Source organism: Triticum dicoccoides, chromosome 1A, assembly GCF_002162155.2.
Source record: "Triticum dicoccoides isolate Atlit2015 ecotype Zavitan chromosome 1A, WEW_v2.0, whole genome shotgun sequence".
NCBI lineage: Eukaryota > Viridiplantae > Streptophyta > Magnoliopsida > Poales > Poaceae > Triticum > Triticum dicoccoides.
Window position 1 is genome coordinate 387,718,108 of NC_041380.1, and position 6,238 is coordinate 387,724,345.

Below are 6,238 nucleotides of genomic sequence, written 5' to 3' on the forward strand. Positions count from 1 at the left end.
GGCACGCTATGCTCCCGAAGAGGTATCTACTGACGCTAAGAAGCCAGCAAGGTTCCGCAAGGGACTTAGCCCTGAGCTTCGCCGCGATCTTCGTCTGCACGAGTGCACCTCCTTTCAGAAGTTGGTCAATAAAGCCATCAGTGCTGAGACAGGCCAGACTGATTATGACGCTTCACGCAAGCACTCCCGTGACTTTGGCTCTTCATCCGGCTCTGGAGCTCAGAAGCACCGGGTGTGGATCCCAAGCACGGCACTGCCACCCAGGTTCATCCCGAGGCCATCCTTTGAGGCGCCTTGTCCCAACCAGCAGTTTGCACCGTCTAAGCCCTATGGTGGCCCCGCTGCTAATGCTGCTCCACGCCCCAATGTGGTGACATGCTTTAAATCTGGAGAGCCGGGTCACTATAGCCGAGAGTGTCCCCAGAACAACAACCCCCATCAAACTGGAAAGTCCGTTAGCCGTGGTAAGCCCGCGGGAAAAACATTCTACGCCAAGCCGGCCACCACTGCACGTGGCCATGTCAACTATATTTCAGCCGAGGAGGCTCATGAGGATCCCAACGTCGTCCTTGGTATGCTCCTTGTTAACTGCCATCCGGCATCTGTTCTTTTCGATACTGGAGCATCTCATTCATTCATATCCGAGAGCTATGCTCGATTGCATAACACGACATTCTGTGACATGCCCACTTCCATGGTAATTCAAACTCCGGGTTCCAAATGGCAAACTTCTAGAGTAAGTCATGGGAACGAAATTCTTGTCGATAGACTTGTCTTCCTTGCATCCTTGATAGCTCTCAAGTCCACGGACATAAACATCATCTTGGGTATGGACTGGATGTCAGCTCATTACGCTAAGATTGATTGTGCCACTAGAACCGTTTAGCTTACTCACCCATCGGGCAAGACAGTCAATGTCTTAACTTGAGTGGCCAAGCGCCGGCTTTACTCCCTAAATGCCAACCCCCTTCCAGACCTTGAGGATGTTCCGATAGTCCGAGACTTTCCGAATGTCTTTCCAGAAGAACTGCCAGGTGTTCCACCTGACAGGGATGTCGAGTTTGTGATAGACCTTGTTCCAGGAACCGTGCCAATTTCTAGAAGACCCTACAAGATGGCACCCTTAGAACTAGCCGAGCTTAAGAACCAACTCGATGAGTCCTTGAAAAAGGGTTTCATCCGTCCTAGTTCCTCTCCTTGGGCTTGCCCCGTCCTCTTCGTCAAGAAGAAGGATGGAACGGATCGAATGGTTGTGGACTACCGCCCTGTCAACCTGGTCACCATCAAGAACAAATACCCGCTTCCTAGGATTAACGATCTGTATGATCAGCTCGCTGGATCCTCAGTCTTTTCCAAGATGGATTTGAGGTTGGGCTACCATCAAATCAAATCAGAAACGGGGACATTCCCAAAACGGCCTTTGTTACTCGTTATGGACAATACGAGTACACCGTCATGTCCTTCGGTTTAACCAATGCCCCAGCTACCTTCTCTTGGTTAATGAACTCGGTTTTCATGGAGTACTTGGAAAAATTCGTCGTGGTATACCTCGATGACATACTCATCTACTCCAAGAATGAAGAGGAACATGCCGAACATCTAAGGCTGGTATTGATGAAACTTCGAGAGCATCGCCTTTATGCCAAATTCTCCAAGTGTGAATTTTGGTTGCCAGAAGTGACCTATCTAGGCCATGTAATCTCTGGCAAGGGTATTGCTGTCAATCCCGAGCGAGTTCAAGCTGTCCTTGATTGGACTCCACCTGAGACGGTCAAGCAAGTTCGGAGTTTCCTTGGCTTAGCGAGCTATTGCCGCTCCTTCGTCGAGAATTTCTCCAAGGTTGCTAAACCTCTAACTGAACTCCTCAAGAAAGATAAAAAGTTCGAGTGGACTCCACAGTGCGAGTTCAGCTTTCAGGAACTGAAAAGACGCCTGACATCTGCTCCCATACTGGTACCACCAGATTCTCCAAGGACTTTATTATCTATTGCGACGCCTCGCGACAAGGACTAGGTTGCATACTCATGCAGGATCGTCAGGTAATTGCCCATGCTTCACGGCAATTACACCCACATGAGGAAAATTATCCCACACATGATCTAGAGCTTGCAGCTGTAGTCCATGCACTTAAAACCTGGCGACATTACCTCCTCGGTAATCGTTGCGAGATCTTCACCGATCACCAAAGTTTGAAATATATCTTCACCCAACCAGACTTGAATCTCAAGCAAAGACATTGGGTTGAGTTGATCTCGGATTACGACTTAGGAATAACTTACACCCCGGGCAAAGCCAATGTCATGGCTGATGCACTAAGCCGTAAATCCTATTGTAACAACCTGATGTTACAACAGAGTCAACCACCTCTCCATGAGGAATTCCGTAAGCTTAACCTTCACATTGTTCCTCGAGGATTCCTATCCACCCTGGTGGCGAAACCTACCCTTATGGATCAAATCATAACCGCCCAGCGGTATGATAAGGGCATATCCCGGATTAAGGAAAACATCGCTAGCGGAGTTGCTAAATGTTTCTCCATGGATGAGTGAGGTGATGTCTTCTTCGAGAACCGTTTGGTGGTTCCCAAGAAACAACATCTGCGCCAGTTGATCCTTAAGGAAGCTCATGAACCCCCTCTCACCATTCATCCCGGTAGTACTAAAATGTGTCAAGACCTACGCCAGAGGTTTTGGTGGACTAGGATGAAGAGAGAAATCGCTCAATACATTGCTAATTGCGATGTTTGTCGTCGTGTTAAAGCAGAGCATCAACGGCCTGCTGGCACTCTTCAACCTTTGGCTATTCCTGAATGGAAATGGGATAAAATCAGTATGGATTTCATCACTGGGTTTCCCAGGACCAAGAGAGGGAATAATGCCATCTTCGTCGTGATCGACCGTCTTTCCAAAGTAGCCCACTTTCTACCTGTTCGTGAGAGTATCACCGCTAGCCAGCTAGCTGATTTATACATCTCCCGAATAGTGTATCTTCATGGTGTTCCATTGAAAATTAACTCAGACCGTGGGAGTCTCTTCTCCTCTCGATTTTGGGAAAGTTTCCAAAATGCTATGGGAACTCGTCTCTCTTTTAGTACTGCCTTCCACCCTCAATCAAGTGGTCAAGTATAGCGAGTCAATCAAATTCTGGAAGATATGCTCCGAGCTTCTGTCATCTCGTTCGGAATGAGTTGGGAGAAATGCCTTCCATTCGCGGAGTTTGCTTATAACAATAGTTATCAAGCCAGCTTGGGCAAGGCTCCTTTCGAAGTTCTCTATGGACGAAAATGTCGAACGCCTCTTAACTGGTCAGAAACCGGGGAAAGACAACTCTTTGGCCCGGATATGATTCATGAAGCAAAAGAGCAGGTTCGCGTTATTCGTGAGAAATTGAAAACAGCCCAATCTCGTCAAAAGAGTCAATATGATCGTAAACATAAGCCTATCACTTATGAAGTCGACGAGAAGGCTTACCTTCGGGTTACTCCGTTAAAGGGAACCCATCGTTTTGGTATCAAAGGCAAATTGGCCCCTCGTTACATTGGACCCTTTCGCATTCTTGCCAAACGAGGAGAAGTTGCCTACCAATTGGAACTACCTCCGCATCTTTCCAGAGTTCACAATGTCTTCCACGTTTCACAACTCAGGCATTGCTTCGCGGATCCTATCCGTGGAGTGGACCACGAAATGCTTGATCTACAAGATAACCTCTCCTATCGGGAATATCCCGTTCGTATCCTTGATCAGGCCGAGCGTACCACTCGACGTCAGAATATCAAGTTTCTCAAGGTTCAATGGTCACACCATTCCGAGAAAGAAGCCACTTGGGAAAGGGAGGATCGTCTTCGACTTGAGTACCCCACCTTCTTCCCGGAGGATCCTAAATCCCGGGACGAGATTCTTTTGAGTGGGGGTGAGTTGTCACACCCTAGCTAGTTCAAGCATTAGAGTGTGCATCATGTTTAATTTTCTCTTAAATTTGAAATGGGGAAAGCAGAAACCCCCAACACCCCCCTGGAAACAACTCGGGTTTACTAAAATTATTTTCAATGAACCTGAAATGCCCTTCTAAAAAGTTCACCCTCCTTGTCTTGGGTTAAAACCTCTGGCAAAATTGGTGCACAATTTTCTAGGTCAACAGAAGGTCATTGAATTAAATCATAAGTATTTGAATTTGGGCATTTAAATGATATAAAATAATTTAAATGCTCAAATAATCCTGGAAATAAGTGTTTGTTGTTGGAAATAATCTAAACAGAGCCCACAATTATTTTCAGGATTTTTGGAAACGTTTTAGTATTTTATTTAAAGCCCAACAGTTGCAGTTAATTAGAAAAGCAGAAACAAATAAAAAGAGAGAGAGAGAGAGAGGGAAGCCCACCTGGGCCTTACCTGTGCTGGCCCAGCCACCTAGCTCGGCCCAGCCTACTGGCTCTGCCAGTCGTCGTCCTCCTCGCGCCAGAAGGACGCGGAGCGCGTGGCCGGCGCCCGGGGCCACACGCCGGCCACCTCCTGCTTCCGCCGACGCCTGGAGACGCCTAGGGGTGCCACGCGACCCCCATGTCCCCCTCTCATCCTCGCTCACTCTCCCCTCGTCTCCCTCACCATCTCCCACACCATGGCCGACGAGCTTGTCACCGTCTCACCGCCGTAGTCACGCTCTCCGTCACCCCCTCGCCTCTCTGACCTGTCCAGAAGCTCCGCCGCGATGCCCTTGCCCTCCCCACCGAGCCACGCATCACCGGAGGCCCTGCATCGCTGCCATCGGATCGTCTTCAACCTCGGTACCCGCCGGACGCCGTTCATCGATTCGCCTTGCTCCGGCCGCCCCCGAGCCCACTGAGCTGCTCATCGACCTCCCTGTGAGCTCCCCCGCCTTTCCCCTCTTCTTTCCCACGCGTTTGCACCCTCTAGGCCATAGTTCCACCATGGCCGAAGCTCATCTCCGCTCGAGCTCGTTGTCGGCGTTGCTCCAGCGACCATTTGGTCCTCCCGTGCTATGCAACGTGCTTGCCGCATCACGTAGTGCCTCGCTAGCGCTTCAGTTTCCGTCTTTGCACGCTGCAGCCCACTCCCCGCACATGGCCGAACTCCGGCCGCCGCCTTGGAGCTCGCCGTCGTCGTCTCCGGCCACCGTAGGCCTGGCCTCCACCACCACTAGATGTGCGACTGCAAGAGCTCTCCAATGAGCCCAAGAACGGCCTCGCCCGTGCCCTGTGGGCGTTTTCCGAGCTGCGCCACCGTCTCGGGCCTCGCCGGCGTCGAGTCGCCGATGAGTTTGACCCAGTTTGACTCCTGGGTGGGCCCAGGTAGACCCCCCCTGAGTCTATGACAGGTGGGGCCGGTCTGCTAACTAATTTAGGATTAGTTTTAATTAATTTTAATTAAATCAGTCACTGACATGTGGGCCCATGCCCCACTAACAGCTAATTAGTGTTAATCTAATCCTGTTAATTAGCTGAGAGGCTGACAGAAGGGGCCCACCAGTCAGGTTTGACCTAGGCTGGCGCCTTTGACCTGCTGAGGTCAACATGACGCAATGCTGAATTAGTAATGCATTTTCTGGATTTATTTTTATTCAGGAATTTCCAGAAAATAGTTAAAACTTCTAAAAATCATAGAAAATCAACCATAGCTCCAAATGCAAAGATTTATATATGAAAAATGATCAGAAAAATTCAATCTATCCATCTGTAATGGTTTCATGCATGACAAAACAAGTTTACCTTGCTGTTTAAGCAGAATAAGGAAATGCACTATTAAGGCCATGTTTAATGAGCTAATATTTGAATCTTTGATTCAAATGAGTTCATTCCTTTCTGTTATAGCTTGCATTAGGCCAAGACACATTCATATTCCCATGTCATAGCATGCATCATAGTGTTGCATATCGTCATGTGTTGATTGTGTTCCGATGTGTTCTTCGTGGTAGGTTCTGCCTCCGAGGATATTCACGAGTATCCAACTGAAGGGCAGTATCCCACTACCACTCCATCAGGCAAGCAACCATTGATCATTCCGATACAAACCCATGTTCTCGCTTCTGCTCTTGTTTACTGCATTAAGACAACACGATTCAAACTGCTGTGTGCTACGGTAGTTGAACCCTTATCCTCTGCATGACCTGTCATTGCCACAGTAACTAGATGAAACCCACTAGCATGTGTAGGAGTTGATTTAGCCATGTATGTGATTCCTATCTTGCTATGCCTGCTATGCTTAGTGTTGTGTCAGGTCTGGTT